We start from the raw sequence: 16094 nt of genomic DNA, 5'->3' as shown, positions 1-16094 counted from the left end.
AGTTTGTAACAACCTACACGCTCTTTTAAATGCAAGCGGGAGCAAGAGGTGCCTGTCTGTTCCTCCAGCACTAACAGTGTGGATCCCTTTTCCTTACAGCAGTTCTTCTGACCCTTTTGCTTCTGTCTCACTAAAGCATGCTTAAATTTGATGTTTATAAGGCAAAGGACTGGACCGCTGCAGCATGAGGAGTTATTGGTGGTGGTGCACGGAGATGTGGAACTGGCACATACTTGCCTCTAACTGAGGCAGTTTGTTGCTCATTGCCACAGCTCAGGTGGTGAACAATAATCCATTCTTTTGGTGTGACTCGGTAGTGTCTGGTAATGTGACCGTACCCTTCGCTGTGTTTTACCTCCATCCCCAGAACTGGCTTAACATGGTTTGAGTTTCAACTAACAACTTTTTTTTTAGCAAGAAACTTTCCCTTTGTGTCTACCTGGCAGAGTGTCTTGATCTCTGTCTAACAAACAGCCTGGCAGTAGTGATTTTTGGACGATTCAGAAGAAAAATACTACACTGCAAGATCTAACCTGGTATTTTCCATCTTATACCTTTCTTTGTCAGTGTTAGTTTTGTCTTTGTTTTCCTTTTTCAAAGCTCATGTTGTGCCCTGTTGTTGTACTGGTGTTTTCATCTGTGTAAAAGCCATTCAGTCAGTATAAGGATGAGTCTAGATGTGGGTTTCTCTAATGTGGGAAGGAATTCTTAGTATGTGCAGTATTGAAAGAATTTAACCCATATTCATGTTTAGTTGAAACATTCGTATAGAAGGGTCTCAGTATTAGGCACTCATTCTAATTTCTTTATTTAACTGCCTTGCAAAGCATAACTTTTTAGTTTTTTGGAGGGTGGTTAAAAATAGAAGAGACAGTCTCTTTGTATTTTTGTCTGGTAGTTCCTTTAAATAGTCCCATGAAAGACTATAAAATTACATAAATGTAAGTGTCTGAATTCTCCAGATGGTAATTATGTGACAGAATGAATATACACTGAATAACAATAACAGAAAGTGGGGTCATAAGTGTTTTCAGTGGCATTTGGCATCGTTTACAGTCTCATACGTTTTTGGTATTTTCTTTTACTGCACTGCTAAAAAATTTGGTTCCTAGCATTGCAGTGTAGAAATTACTCTAGAAAGAGAGTTTTCTTATTTCTGTGCTCTTTAGGCACTGTGTAGTTCGAAAAGTAATGCTTTGAAATCTTGGACATCTTCATATACTGTTAAAAAAGTTAAAGAAACGTTCTGTACTAGATGAAGAGCATTATTCTGCTAACTTTCTTTGATTCGTGAGATGTTTCATAGAAGTGCAGTGAGGGGAACATGGAAGACTGGGCTGCTTGGGAATGTCTTGGTTTGTTTTTCATGTGGTGTTTTTTGTTTTGGATTTGTTACAAATCTGTAATATGAAAACTCATCTACACGATGTACGTAGGTGAGCAGGCACTTCTTTATTGCAGCGCTGGACGCCCAGGGGATCACTCCACCTAGTGTGCGTGCCTAGTTTCTCTGCTACAAAAGTTACATTCAACTAAAGTATACATATTCATCATATTTCATTTCATGAGGTTCAGAGAGGACCCCCTTGCTTTCTAAACTTCTGAGAGAGGAGGCTAGGTGCGGCTGGATCCAGACCTGGGCAACATCCTGCGGCTCTCCAGAGCTAAACAGAGGGTAGGAGCATGGGGCACACAGGGCAGGAATGCCTGGGTGTCCCAGCTTCATCCCCTTGGGGCTGGGGTGCACCGAGGTGGACGGTCTCTTTCTAAAGACCTCCCAAGGAAGGGTTTGTCCTCAACGTCCAGATTCAGCCCCCCATGGGTTTCCCCTGCCCATGCTCCTCTTCCACCTCTCAGCCCTTCAAAGAGTTGAAGGGGTGCTTTTCTCTCTTTGGCCTCAGGACATGCAGCTCAAGCTCGCCCTGGTGTAGAGCATCACCGAGGTCAGCTGTGCCATCCAGGCTGTGGGCGACTGTGGCAGCTTTGAGCTCTCCTTAAAGCGGAAGGCGATGTGGACCTTGCTGGTGAGTACCCGTAGGTGGGGCAGTCGCACGGGGGAGTTTTGGGCTGCGCCATCAGACTGGTTTCCCCAGAGGCACGATGGTCTCTGGGCTTCGTGCGAGCTCTGGAGCTGTGTCCGGAGCTGGTGGGGCCCTTGAGTGCTGGTGCTGGGTGGCTGTGGCTGGGGAGCAGGGTCCCTCCTGCGGTGCCTTTGGGGATGCGTGGGGGTGATGGGGCAGTGTCTGCCCAGACCTGGCAGCAGAGCCTGTCCCCAGGGGAGGCGGGAGGGCTGTCCCATGCCCCGGCCAACTCTGTGCTTCTCTCTCTGGGACTTGCAGGACTGGATCAAGGGGGAGCCCTGGGACTCCCTGGTGTATGGAGTGTTCCAGGCCCTGGAGGAGTTGAGGTGAGGTCTGTTCCCCAGGCTCTGGGGACTTCTAGTGTGCCCCGTCCCAGCTGTCTGGGGCAGCCCCAGTGGCCTTGAGCATGGAGCCGGGAGCTGCTGGGGCTGTGGAGTGGGAGGGTGTCCCCCATGTCGGGTGTCTCCCCCAGGAAGGGAGCCCCCAGGGTTCCTTAACCTGGGGGCGGGGGTTTGCCTGCTGCCTGGGAGGAGGCAGGAATTGCTGGTGCTGAAGGCAGTGCTCGCTGGCATGGGCTGGGGGTGTTGGATTTGGGGCCCTCGATTAGGAGGAACCCAGCTGTGGTCTAAGCCACTCTGGAGAGGGCTAGTAAATCCTCTTTCTGTTTTCTTTTTTCCTCTGGCCAGCAAGCTGAGGCCACTTCTGAGCAGGGAGGAGAATCGCAAGCTGCTGTCAGTGTGCTGCCAGACTGTCTTGTCCTGTCCTTCCGAGGACTGGATGAACAAGGTCAGGAAGACAGTGAGGGCAGCTGTGAACACGCAGGTACCCACCAGCCAGTGCCTGCCCACCCCTGGGTCAGGGTCCCACCTCAGTGCGCCCCGGCAGCCCCCCAGCTCTGCTTTCCTGCTTTCAGCTTCTGCACATGAGATGCATGGAAGATCTGGGCCATCTCCTAGAAAGTCTTCTGGAGGCAGAGGAGACCTCTGCCTGCTTTGATGACGTGGTCCATGTGAGTGGCCATGGTGCAACAGGGAAAGTGTCTTGGGGTCAGAGAGTGGAGGCATTAGAGGGTGTTAGGAGGTGGATACCTTTCCTACGGGAAAGTGGGGCTTTGGCTCCTCGCTCTGAGGCTGTGCGTCTGGCTGGAGCAAGGGGCTGAGCTGGGGGACGGGAGCGCAGGCCAGGCAGGGAAGTGGGCCCTGATTTAGGCAAAGCCAAGAGCCAGCCCTGAGCTGGGTGAGAGCAGCCTGGGGGAAGGCTGGAGTGGGGAGGTGCCGGCAGGGAAGCAACAGTGGGCTCAGGGCAGAGGCGGCTGGAGAGAGCGAGGTGGTGGAGGCTGCAGTGCCAGTGCTTAGTGGGGCTGGGGGCCGTGCTGGGAAGGGGCCAGAGAAGGAGGGAGTTGGAGGGGGACCTCAGGGAGAGAAAGATGCCTGTTGCGAGAGAGATGCACCCTGCCTCAGGTCCTGAAGGGCTGGCTCACCTCAGCCAAAGAATGGGAGCGGGAGAGAGCCCTGCAGGTTTGCGTCCATGTGCTGGGAGCTTGCAAGGAGCAACGTGAGCTTATGGTGAGTAAAGCCCCCCTGCATGCCCTGGTGCCCCCTTCCCACCATCTGTGTCCCCCAGAAGGGAGCCCTGCCCAACTGGGTGCTGGGTTTGGGGGCTCCTGGGGGATGGAGCTGCTAGGAGCAGAGGCTGCTGAAACCCTGAAGCCCCAGCAAATGGTTCCAGGCGGAGGAGGGCTCTTTCCAGCCCAGGATTTCTCAGCAGGGAATTCCTGCTGCACCGAGTTCAGGAGGGCCCTGGGTTTCCCTGTGGCCTTCACTGCCATCCCTTGGGTTCTCCTTTGCAGTATCTGGGGTCAGTGGTTGGGTTTCTGTAGACGTGACTCGTCTTTTTTCCTGGTGTTTGCTCCAGCCAAGACCATGGAGGTGGTGCCTCAGGCAGATGAGATCAGGTGCTTTGGTGAGGAGCTGAACAGCCCAGACACGGAGACTGTGGTGGACACCTGTACCAAAATAGCAAAGGTAACTGGCCCCAAAAGACCGGGGTGGGGGCCCAGCTCCTGGGCTCCTGCACGTCTCCCTGCTCCCCTCCAGAGTCTCTCGCTGTCTCCAGAGCAAGCTGTCCAGGATGGCTGTTGTTAGCAAGTAGCAGGAGGCTTTGAGACAAGACTGTCCTTTAGACACACTGGAGCAGATACCGTGATGTGTGTATGTGCGTTCGCACATGTGTGAGTGCTCTTGTCAGAATACAAATTTGGTATATGAGCCAACGACGTGGGGGGAGACACTTCCAAATCGGTTAGCTGTGTCAGATGTAAACAGCACTGTATGCACAGCAGGAGGAAAAAGTGATTGCCCCCTCTACGATTGCCTGACTAACAGTCCCATCAAGTTTCCTTTCCTTGCCGAATTGCTGGAGCAGAGCTGTGACGCGGTCTCTCCTGTTCCTGACTTCTCTCCAGGCTGTTTGCAAATGCATCCTTCCAGCACAGGCTACAGACTTTCTGAGTGCTGTCCTGGACAGCTTGCTGCATGTCAGACCTGCGTGTGTGAAGGCAGTATGGAAGTGGGTGTTCCATCTTCCTGGTGGAATGCAGGAAGGAAATAGTCCAGGAGGCAAAGGAGACCTTTTTCCCGTTTGACTTTGTCTTTTCTCCTGTTGGCTGTTGCACGACACCCTGTGCAGTTGGCATGGGCTCAAGAAACACTGCCTGTGTGCCGAGCCGAGGGGCTGCCGATGCTCTGAGTCGTGCATTGGCAACTGCTGCTGGGGTCTGCTCCAGCTGGTGACAGGGATGTGGGCCCGTCTTGTCCAAAGTCTTCCGTTGTCCAGGTCCTTCCCACGAGTGACGCACTGGGAGGCACCGACCTTGCCGTTCCTCCCCTTCCTCCGGGGTCACTGTCAGTCCTCCCTGCCCTGGGACCTGCTTCACTTTGCTCTTTCCTCACTTCTCCCCAATTCCCCCTACTCTGAGCTTTGCTGGGCACACCAGGTTTTCCATAGGTTTCATACTTGTTCATTGCTCTCATTGCTTTCCCTGACTGTGGTGTTTCCCAGCCTGCGAGGTGCCCTTCCTTTAGCCACCAGTTGCTGCCTGTTTGTAGCCTGGGAGCCTCTGGCCTCGTGCTGTGCCTGCCCTTTCAAGGCTCCTGTTCTCCTCCTCCGTTCCTGCTCTCCTGCGCTCCATTTGGGCTCCAGGGCCAGCAGCAGCTCGCTCAGCCCAGACTAACTCCGTGGCTGTCCACCGCTGACAAAGGCCGGTCGCAGTGACAGCAGCCACGGGTAGCAGCCCACAGGATCGCGCCCAGCTGAGCTAAAGCTCACCCAGCCGTTAAGCCACTGCCATTACAGCCAGGGCAGGGTGTCCCTGTGCCGTCCCTGCAGAGCCCGCGGCCGCTCTGGGCAGCGGGAGTGCCGCATCCGTGGGCTGTGGGGTCACCCCTTGCTGCTTCCCCAGGCGCAGAGCAGGTTCTGTCTGCACCACGGGCCAGAGGTAGGCAGCTGTGGGAGAAGCTGGAATCTTCCACGGATGAGGGACCTGGCTGCCTATTTGTCCTTATCATGGCCACGGCTTCTAGCTGTGAAAGGCTCAAGCAAACACTCCTTCCTTCAGGGGAAGGTCCTCTGTGTGGGGAAGGGGTTGGCGCTTTGGGAAAGGAGGGTAGAGGCAAGGAGAAGTGTCCCCGGAGAACTGGGTTCCTCTGGAAGGAGTCATGAGCCCTTGCAGAGGCCCTGCAAGGCATCTTCAGGGTCTCAAAGAGCGTGTTTGGTTTTGCTCTTGCATCGCTACAGACACGTGGGGAGAGTTAGTCAAGCGTTGGGTGTGAAATGTGTCCGTGTCCTCTGTGTGCACAATGGCACGCAGCTGCTCATACGGTGCCCAGGGACATGCCATGACTGAGTCTGCGCGTGTGAGTGCATGCATGTCTGTGTGTGCGTGTGCGCGCACAATTGCTAAGAGCACGCTCGGCTCCAGACGAGAGCCAGGATCAGGCAGGGTGGAAGGGGTGAGGTTTCGAGCTAGGTCTGGACTCTGTGTCACGGGAGCAGGCACTGCTCATATGCTGAATGACTGTGTCTGGGCCCCGCAGGAGGGGGTAAAGGATGCACCGAGCCCTTCTTTCTCCTCTTCTTCCATTCAGGTGCCAAAAATCCTGAACACCCTTTACACCTGCATGCAGCAGAGCACCCACAGGCCCTTACCCAATAATGACCAAAAATGGCTCTTCACATCAGTTTTCTGTATGTTCAGGTTAGTTCTTTCAGTCAGACACAGAAATCAGAAGTGATTTCTTCTTCTTTCCCTGAAGTAATCAGTCTTTTAAGTAGTTACTGCTAAACAATGCGGAAGCTACCAAAAGAAGTTGAAGCAGGTACTTTCCTCCTCACAAGCAGCATATCATTGAAGTGCTTCCCCTGTTAAATTCTCTTCTCTACTGTAAAGGGTCCCTGTTTTCTCTGCCCCCAAGGTAAACTCCAGAGCTATTCATGGGGTTTCAAAGAAAGGCACAGGTAGTTTACCTGCCTTTAAAAAAAAAAAAGGGCACTCAGAGCTGTGAATGGAGACTGTTTACTAAACACTGCACAGACAAATTAACCAAAGAGCAAACGTTAATGGGAAAAGCTGGGAGCAGAATGAGAAGCATCACACAACTAAAGCTATCCCAAGCACTTAGGCCTCCATCAAGGACCACAAGCCCTGAGGCTGATGATGGCTGTTGGATGAGCTTCCCTCCCCCAGGTGGAAACACCTCTCACTGTGCTGTGCTCAGACCAAAGAAGGAAAAAGCGATACACCCCCCCACATCTAAAGGCATGCCACTCCTTTCAAAGGTAAATTTTGATTTATTTAGATAAACTGCCTGGCCAGTTTTAGCACCTGCCTCTAGAGTATATTGATTTCATCCACCCCTACCCACAAAAACTTCTGAATGAGTGCTGAGTAATGTGGAGTCAGGTGGACTTAAGACAAGCACGCTGCTACCAGGGAACTGTATTTTTAACCTATTTACAAGTATTTGTTGCTTTGAAGCTGCCCAAGGGTCAGCATGCCCTCGCTACTGGAGGTTCTTGCTCTGTGCAGGCACTAAGGAAGACATTTCTGGCCACAGGTTATTTTAAAGCACAGCAGAACATACCATTTATGACCTCCTGAGAATTATCTCCCAGACAGATCCGGAACAAGGGCAAAACTTGTATATTTAACATGCATTTGGGTTACCTGACTGTTAAACATGTTACAAATCTGTAATATAAAAACTCACCTACACAATGCAGGTAGGTGAGCAGGCACTTCTTTACTGCAGCGCTGGACGCACAGGGGATCGCTCCACCTAGTGTGCGTGCCTAGCTTCTCCACTACCAAAGTTATATACAATCAAAGTATACATATTCATCATATTTCCAAGAAACAATTAACATATGCATACAATTTCTGAGAACTCATTAATATATGTAAACGCTCGTGAGGCATGCGCCTTCAGGTACAGAGGTGGTCGTCTGATGTCCTCTGGTGGTCGTCCATAGTCTTCCTCATGGTGTCCTTTAGTTGAACCCCATCTTTGCGCATGCTCAGGTTGGTTGCAAAATCCCATTCTTGGAATCTTCTTAAGTTTTCCTCGGTTTACTGACCAGGCCTATAACTTACCATTCTCTTGACAAGCAAACCCTATCGATTCACAATGCTACATTGTTCAACAGTTAGTTTATGATGAAATCACAGATAAATCATGCCTAGTTACCTTCATACAGAATATATATAATTTATTTTTTATTAATCGCTCTCTGGATTATACTATTCTATCAATATCCATCCTTAAAATAATCAATGGTTATTTCTATTAATATCTATTGATTGGCATTCTTGATATTCAAATCAAGATGGGAAAGGTAAGGAATTTTCCAAGCAGCATCATTGGTGCATATCAGGTCACATTGTCACGGGACTCAAACGAAACTTTTCTATTCAATTCTTCATCGTTCCATCTCGTTACTGTTAGTTCCTCAGTATGGAACGGCAACTCCCTGGTGAGGTTCCTATGGTTATTGTTTCTAACTGAAAAATCCTAACATATGCATTTGTATTTTATTATTTTATTTATTAATCATATTTAACCTTTCTGTATGGTTATATTTGATTATTTTAAAAAATCAGAGTATTTACAACAGATTTGTTTGTTTGTTTTGGCATGAGTTGGCTTGGTGTGACGTGAATCTGCCAATACCATAGTTACTGAGAGCTTAGACTGTCTTCCCCGTTCGTGGAAGGATTTTCCTGTATTGCTTGATTATGAAAATGTTTCATAAATTGTGTTGAGATGAGTAGCTTAGATTTCTCTGTACGCGGTTGGAGCACCTCCATCGTGTGCAATTGCTCTGGTTTGGGGAGTGTGGTTTTGGTTTTTCGGTTTGGTTTTCTTTTGTTTTCATCTTTTCAGTTTAACGCTTTTTAAAATCTGCCTTTTTCAGGTTACTTTCAGTGTTTGTCGCATGTCTTGCTAGCCTCGTGTCTGGGGGTCTGAGAGACGAAGGAGAACATGTCTCCTAACTGGACTGTCCTTTCCCATCCTTCTTTTGCCCCATGCTGTTCAGTACCCTCTTCAAAAATTATTACTATGATAAAGCTTGTAAAGTACTGTTGTTGTCCCATTCGTGGGAGGGTTTTTAAAGTCAATCGACAGCACTCTCTGTGTTTCACTGCTTTCTTCACAACCTCCTGTGCTCATTGTGAATCAAAGAGGAGAATTCTGGTTTGGTGGCAATGTTTCACCCATTTGTGAGGTTTTTTCCAGTAAGACCTAATCCTTCTGGAAATTAGGAGATCTGTTTAGTAGTTGGTTCCTTCTTCTGTTGTGGACCAGCACACACTGATCAGACTTTCTCTCTCTGTCTCTGTCCTTCCCCCACTCCCTGCTCCTGCTCTGACAGTATTGGCTTCAGCTATGTTCAGTGAGAAAAGTGATATGTGGATTTTTCAAACGTCATCAAGAGGAAAAGAAGCATAATATATCACCTACTATTGTTGGGGTCTTTCCCATGCTGTTTTACTGGGTTTATAAAATGCCTTATGAGCAACAACTCTTTTGCAGAGCTCCATGTCTCTAAGATCCTGCCCCAAAAAAATCATCAGAAATTGAGACATATTTGGGGCATCATGAGTCATAAAAGGTATACAGTCAAGGTTGGGAGCAAATCTGGGGAGTGAGTGAGGGTATTTTTTCCTATCGCCTCGCATTTGGCACAGCTTATGCAGTCACCATGCACATTACCTTTTAAAAACTTGACAGCTACGATGTGGTTACCCTTTAAAAATCATTCCTCTCCTTTTCCTCTTCCCCCTCCCTCTGCCGCTGTGTTCCTGAAACAGCTACCTGGATCTGCCAGAAGGATGGAGAAATTCAGTAAAGGTCTTGTTAGCAGGGAAAATTCCGTGTCCAAACCCCAGTAGCCGTTCATGCAAATGGCAAACAGACAAGAACAAGATAGTACTCCTCTTTGATCTTCTACAAATATACCCCTTTGATTCGTATCTAAAGACAGAATAACAGAATATTGTGGTCTAGGTACAGGGCTCTTCTCTTTTTCAGGATAGATCTTTTTTACTTTTTCTGCACCTAGACAACAAGTTTCTGAGGAACTTTCTAACTTGAGTACCTTCCGCCGTTTGAGATTGTCTTGCACATTCTGCTTCCTGTCATTTCGAGTTCCTCCTGTTCCTATTCCGGTCATTGCGCTGTGTTTTGGCAGCTGTTTTCTGACAATCTCCTTTGCCTCAGGAGCAGCAGAGGTATGCCGGTCTTTAAAAAAAAAAAAAAAAAGTCTTACCTTCTGTGCATGTAGGTGAGCAGGCACTTCTTTATTGCAGTGCTGGACGCACAGGGGATCACTCCACCTAGTGTGCGTGCCTAGCTCCTCCACTACCAAAGTTATATACAATCAAAGTATACATATTCATCATATTTCCAAGAAACAATTAACATATTCATACGATTTCCGAGAAATCGTTAATATAAGTAAATGCTCGTGAGGCATGGGCCTTCAGGTACAGAGGTGGTCGTCTGACGTCCTCTGGTGGTCGTCCATAGTCTTCCTCATGGTGTCCTTTAGTTGAACCCCATCTTTGCGCATGCTCAGGTTGGTTGCAAAATTCCATTCTTGGAATCTTCTTAAGTTTTCCTCGGTTTACTGACCAGGCCTACAACTTATCCTTCTCTTGACAAGCAAATCCTACCTATTCACAGTGCTACATTGTTCATAGCTAGTTTATGATTAAATCGGGGTAGCTCATACCTAGTTACCCTTATACAGAATATATATATATATATATATATAACTTTAGATCTTTTAATAATCACTTTCTAGCTTATAATTTTCTGTCAATTTCCATGCCTATGAATAATCAATGGTTATTTCTATTAATATCTATCGATTGGCATTCTTGATATTCATATAAAGATGGGAGGGTAAGGGGATTTTCAAGCAGCATCACTGGTGCATATCAGGTCACACTGTCACAGGACTCAAACACCACTTTTCTATTCAATTCTTCATCGTTCCATCTCGTTACTGTTAGTTCCTTAGTATGAAAGGGCAACTCCCTGGTGAGGTTCCTATGGTTATTGTTTCTAACATGACAATCCTAACTTATTTATTTATTAAGTAAATTTAACCTTTTCTATATACCATATTTTGATTAAAAATCAGAATATTTACAACAACTCTGTCCTGGGAGGGGGCCAGGGAATCCAGTTTGGACTGGGAATGATCCCAATCTGTCCTGGGAGGGGGCCAGGGGATCCAGTTTGGACTGGGAATGATTCCAGCGTGTCCAGGGAGGGGGCCAGGGGATGCAGTTTGGACTGGGAATGATCCCAGACTATCCTGGGAGGGGGCCAGGGGATGCAGTTTGGACTGGGAATGATCCCACTCTGTTGTGGGAAGTGGCCAGCAGATCCAGTTTGACTGGGAATGATCCCAGTCTGTCCTGGGAGGGGGCCAGGGAATCCAGTTTGGACTGGGACAGGTCCCAGCCTGTCCTGGGAGGGGGCCAGGGGATCCAGTTTGGACTGGGAATGATCCCAGTCTGTCCTGGGAGGGGGCCAGGGGCTCCAGTTTGGAATGGGAATGATCTCAGTCTGTCATGGGAGGGGGCCAGGGGATCCAGTTTGGACTGGGAATGATCCCGGTCTGTCCTGGGAGGAGGCCAGGGGATCCAGTTTGGACTGGGAATGATCCCAGTCTGTACTGGGTGGGGGCCAGGGGATTGAGTTTTGACTGGGAATGTTCCCAGCCTTTCCTGGGAGGGTGCCAGGGGATCCTGTTTGGACTGGGAATGACCCCAGTCTGTCCTGGGAGGGGGCCAGGGGCTCCAGTTTGGACTGGGAATGATCCCACTCTGTCCTGGGAGGGGGCCAGGGGATCCAGTTTGGACTGGGACAGGGCCCAGTCTGTCCTGGGAGGGTGCCAGGGGATCCAGTTTGGACAGGGACAGGGCCCAGTCTGCCCTGGGAGGGGGCCATGGGATCCAGTTCGGAGTGGGATAGAGCGCAGTGTGTCCTAGGAGGGGGCCAGGGCATCCAGTTTGTACTGGGACAGGGCCCATTCTGTCCTGGGATGGGGCCAGTGCCTCCAGTTGGAACTGGGGATGATTGCAGTCTGTCCTGGGAGGGGACCAGGGGCTCCAGTTTGGACTGGGGCAGGTCCCATTCTGTACTGGGACGGGGCCAAGGGATCCTTTTTGGACTGGGACAGGGCCAAGTCTGTACGGGGAGGGGGCCAGGGGATCCAGTTTCGACTGGGAATGATCCCGTTCTGGACTGGGAGGGGGACAGGGGATGCATTTTGGACTGGGAATGATCCCAGTCTGGAATGGGAGAGGGGCAAGGGGATCCAGTTTGGACTGGGATTGATCCCAGTCTGTACTGGGAGGGGGCCAGGGGATTGAGTTTGGAGTGGGACAGGGCCCATTCTGTACTGGGAGCGGCCAGGTGCTCCAGTTTGAAGTGGGAATGATTGCAGTCTGTCCTGGCAGGGGGCCAGAGGATCCAGTGTGGACTGGGAATGATCCCAGTCTGTCCTGGGAGGGGGCCAGGGGATCCAGTTTGGACTGGGAATGATCCCAGTGTGTCCTGGGAGGGGGCTAGGGGATCCAGTTTGGACTGGGAATGATTCCAGTCCATACTGGGAGGAGGACACTGGATCCAGTTTTGTCTGGGAATGATCCCAATCTGGACTGGGAGGGGGCCACCGGATCAAGTTTGGACTGGGAATGATCCCAGTCAGGACTGGGAGGTGGATATTGGATCCAGTTTGGACTGGGAATGATCCCAGTCTGTACTGGGAGGGTGCCTTGTTATCCAGTTTCGACTGGGACAGGGCCCAGTCTGTCCTGGGAGGGGGCGAGGGGATTCAGTTTGAAGTGGGAATGATCCAAGTCGGTCTTTGGAGGCAGCCATGGGATACAGTTTGGAGTGGGATAGAGCCCAGTGTGTCCTAGGAGGGGGCCAGGGCATCCAGTTTGGACTGGGAATGATCCCGTTCTGTCCTGGGATGGGGCCAGGGGATCCAGTTTGGACTGGGACAGGGCCCAGTCTGCCCTCGGAGGGGGCCAGGGGATCCAGTTTGGACTGGGACAGGGACCAGTCTGTCCTGGGAGGGGGCCATGGGATCCATTTTGGAGTGGTACAGGTCCCAGTGTGTCCTAGGAGGGGGCCAGGGCATCCAGTTTGGACTGGGATTGATCCCAGTCTGTCCTGGGAGGGGGCCAGGGCATCCAGTTTGGACCGGGAATGATCCCAGTGTGTCCTGTGTGTAGGCCAGGGGATCCAGTTTGGACTGGGAATGATCCTAGTCTGTCCTGGGAGGGGGGCAGGGAATCCAGGTTGGACTGGGAACGATTCCAGTCTGTCCTGGGAGGGGGCCAGGGGCTCCAGTTTGGAATGGGAATGATCTCAGTCTGTCCTGGGAGGGGGCCAGGGGATCCACTTTTGACTGGGAATGATCCCGGTCTGTCCTGGGAGGAGGCCAGGGGATCCAGTTTGGACTGGGAATGATCCCAGTCTGTACTGGGTGGGGGCCAGGGGATTGAGTTTTGACTGGGAATGTTCCCAGCCTTTCCTGGGAGGGTGCCAGGGGATCCTGTTTGGACTGGGAATGACCCCACTCTGTCCTGGGAGGGGGCCAGGGGCTCCAGTTTGGACTGGGAATGATCCCACTCTGTCCTGGGAGGGGGCTAGGGGCTCCAATTTGGACTGGGACAGTGCCCAGTCTGTCCTGGGAGGGTGCCAGGGGATCCAGTTTGGACAGGGACAGGGCCCAGTCTGCCCTGGGAGGGGGCCATGGGATCCAGTTCAGAGTGGGATAGAGCGCAGTGTGTCCTAGGAGGGGGCCAGGGCATCCAGTTTGTACTGGGACAGGGCCCATTCTGTCCTGGGATGGGGCCAGTGCCTCCAGTTGGAACTGGGGATGATTGCAGTCTGTCCTGGGAGGCGACCAGGGGCTCCAGTTTGGACTGGGGCAGGTCCCATTCTGTACTGGGACGGGGCCAAGGGATCCTTTTTGGACTGGGACAGGGCCAAGTCTGTACGGGGAGGGGGCCAGGGGATCCAGTTTCGACTGGGAATGATCCCGTTCTGGACTGGGAGGGGGACAGGGGATGCATTTTGGACTGGGAATGATCCCAGTCTGGAATGGGAGAGGGGCAAGGGGATCCAGTTTGGACTGGGATTGATCCCAGTCTGTACTGGGAGGGGGCCAGGGGATTGAGTTTGGAGTGGGACAGGGCCCATTCTGTACTGGGAGCGGCCAGGTGCTCCAGTTGGAAGTGGGAATGATTGCAGTCTGTCCTGGCAGGGGGCCAGGGGATCCAGTGTGGACTGGGAATGATCCCAGTCTGTCCTGGGAGGGGGCGAGGGGATCCAGTTTGGACTGGGAATGATCCCAGTCTGTCCTGGGAGGGGGCCAGGGGATCCAGGTTGGACTGGGAATGATCCCAGTGTGTCCTGGGAGGGGGCCAGGGAATCCAGTTTGGACTGGGAATGATCCCAGTGTGTCCTGGGAGGGGGCTAGGGGGTCCAGTTTGGACTGGGAATGATTCCAGTCCATACTGGGAGGAGGACACTGGATCCAGTTTTGTCTGGGAATGATCCCAATCTGGACTGGGAGGGGGCCACCGGATCAAGTTTGGACTGGGAATGATCCCAGTCTGTACTGGGAGGGTGCCTTGTTATCCAGTTTCGACTGGGACAGGGCCCAGTCTGTCCTGGGAGGGGGCGAGGGGATTCAGTTTGAAGTGGGAATGATCCAAGTCGGTCTTTAGAGGCGGCCATGGGATACAGTTTGGAGTGGGATAGAGCCCAGTGTGTCCTAGGAGGGGGCCAGGGCATCCAGTTTGGACTGGGATTGATCCCAGTCTGTCCTGGGAGGGGGCCAGGGCATCCAGTTTGGACCGGGAATGATCCCAGTGTGTCCTGTGTGTAGGCCAGGGGATCCAGTTTGGACTGGGAATGATCCCAGTCTGTCCTGGGAGGGGGCCAGGGGATCCCGGTTGGACGGGGAATGATCCCAGTCTGTCCTGGGAGGGGGCCAGGGGAACCAGTTTGGACTGGGACAGGTTCCAGTCTGTCCTGGGATGGGGCCAGGGGATCGATTTTGGATTGGGAATGATCCGTGTCTGTCCTCGGTGGCGGCCAGGGGATCCAGTTTGGACTGGGACAGGGCCCACTCTGTACTGGGAGGGGCCAGTGGATCCAGTTTGGACTGGGAATGATCCCAGTCTGTCCTGGGAGGGGGCCAGGGAATCCAGTTTGAAGTGGGAATGATTCCAAACTGTCCTGGGAGGGGTCCAGGGGATCCAGTTTGGACTGGGACAGGGCCCACTCTGTCCAGGGAGGGGGCCAGGTGATCCAGTTGGGACTGGGAATGATCCCAGTCTGTCCTGGGAGAGGGCCAGGGCATCCAGTTTGGACTGGGAATGATCCCAGTCTGTCCTTGGAGGGGGCCAGGGGATCCAATCTGGACTGGGTCAGGGCCCAATCTGTGCTGGGAGGGGGCCAGGGGACTGAGTTTTGACTGGGAATGTTCCCAGCCTTTCCTGGGAGGGTGCCAGGGGATCCTGTTTGGACTGGGAATGACCCCAGTCTGTCCTCGGAGGGGGCCAGGGGCTCCAGTTTGGACTGGGAATGATCCCATTCTGTCCTGGGAGGGGGCCAGGGGATCCAGTTTGGACTGGGACAGTGCCCAGTCTGTCCTGGGTGGGTGCCAGGGGATCCAGTTTGGACAGGGACAGGGCCCAGTCTGCCCTGGGAGGGGGCCATGGGATCCAGTTCGGAGTGGGATAGAGCGCAGTGTGTCCTAGGAGGGGGCCAGGGCATCCAGTTTGTATTGGGACAGGGCCCATTCTGTCCTGGGATGGGGCCAGTGCCTCCAGTTGGAACTGGGGATGATTGCAGTCTGTCCTGGGAGGGGACCAGGGGCTCCAGTTTGGACTGGGGCAGGTCCTATTCTGTACTGGGACGGGGCCAAGGGATTCTTTTTGGACTGGGACAGGGCCAAGTCTGTACGGGGAGGGGGCCAGGGGATCCAGTTTCGACTGGGAATGATCCCGTTCTGGACTGGGAGGGGGACAGGGGATGCATTTTGGACTGGGAATGATCCCAGTCTGGAATGGGAGAGGGGCAAGGGGATCGAGTTTGGACTGGGAATGATCCCAGTCTGTCCTGGGAGGGGGCCAGGGAATCCAGTTTGACGTGGGAATGATTCCAAACTGTCCTGGGAGGGGTCCAGGGGATCCAGTTTGGACTGGGACAGGGCCCACTCTGTCCAGGGAGGGGGCCAGGTGATCCAGTTGGGACTGGGAATGATCCCAGTCTGTCCTGGGAGAGCGCCAGGGCATCCAGTTTGGACTGGGAATGATCCCAGTCTGTCCTTGGAGGGGGCCAGGGGATCCAATCTGGACTGGGTCAGGGCCCAATCTGTGCTGGGAGGGGGCCAGGGTATTAAGTTTGGACTGGG

This window comes from Gavia stellata, unplaced genomic scaffold, assembly GCF_030936135.1.
Source record: "Gavia stellata isolate bGavSte3 unplaced genomic scaffold, bGavSte3.hap2 HAP2_SCAFFOLD_38, whole genome shotgun sequence".
In the NCBI taxonomy this organism is placed as follows: domain Eukaryota; kingdom Metazoa; phylum Chordata; class Aves; order Gaviiformes; family Gaviidae; genus Gavia; species Gavia stellata.
The sequence above is the reverse complement of the archived record's forward strand: the minus strand, read 5'-3'. Positions refer to the sequence as shown.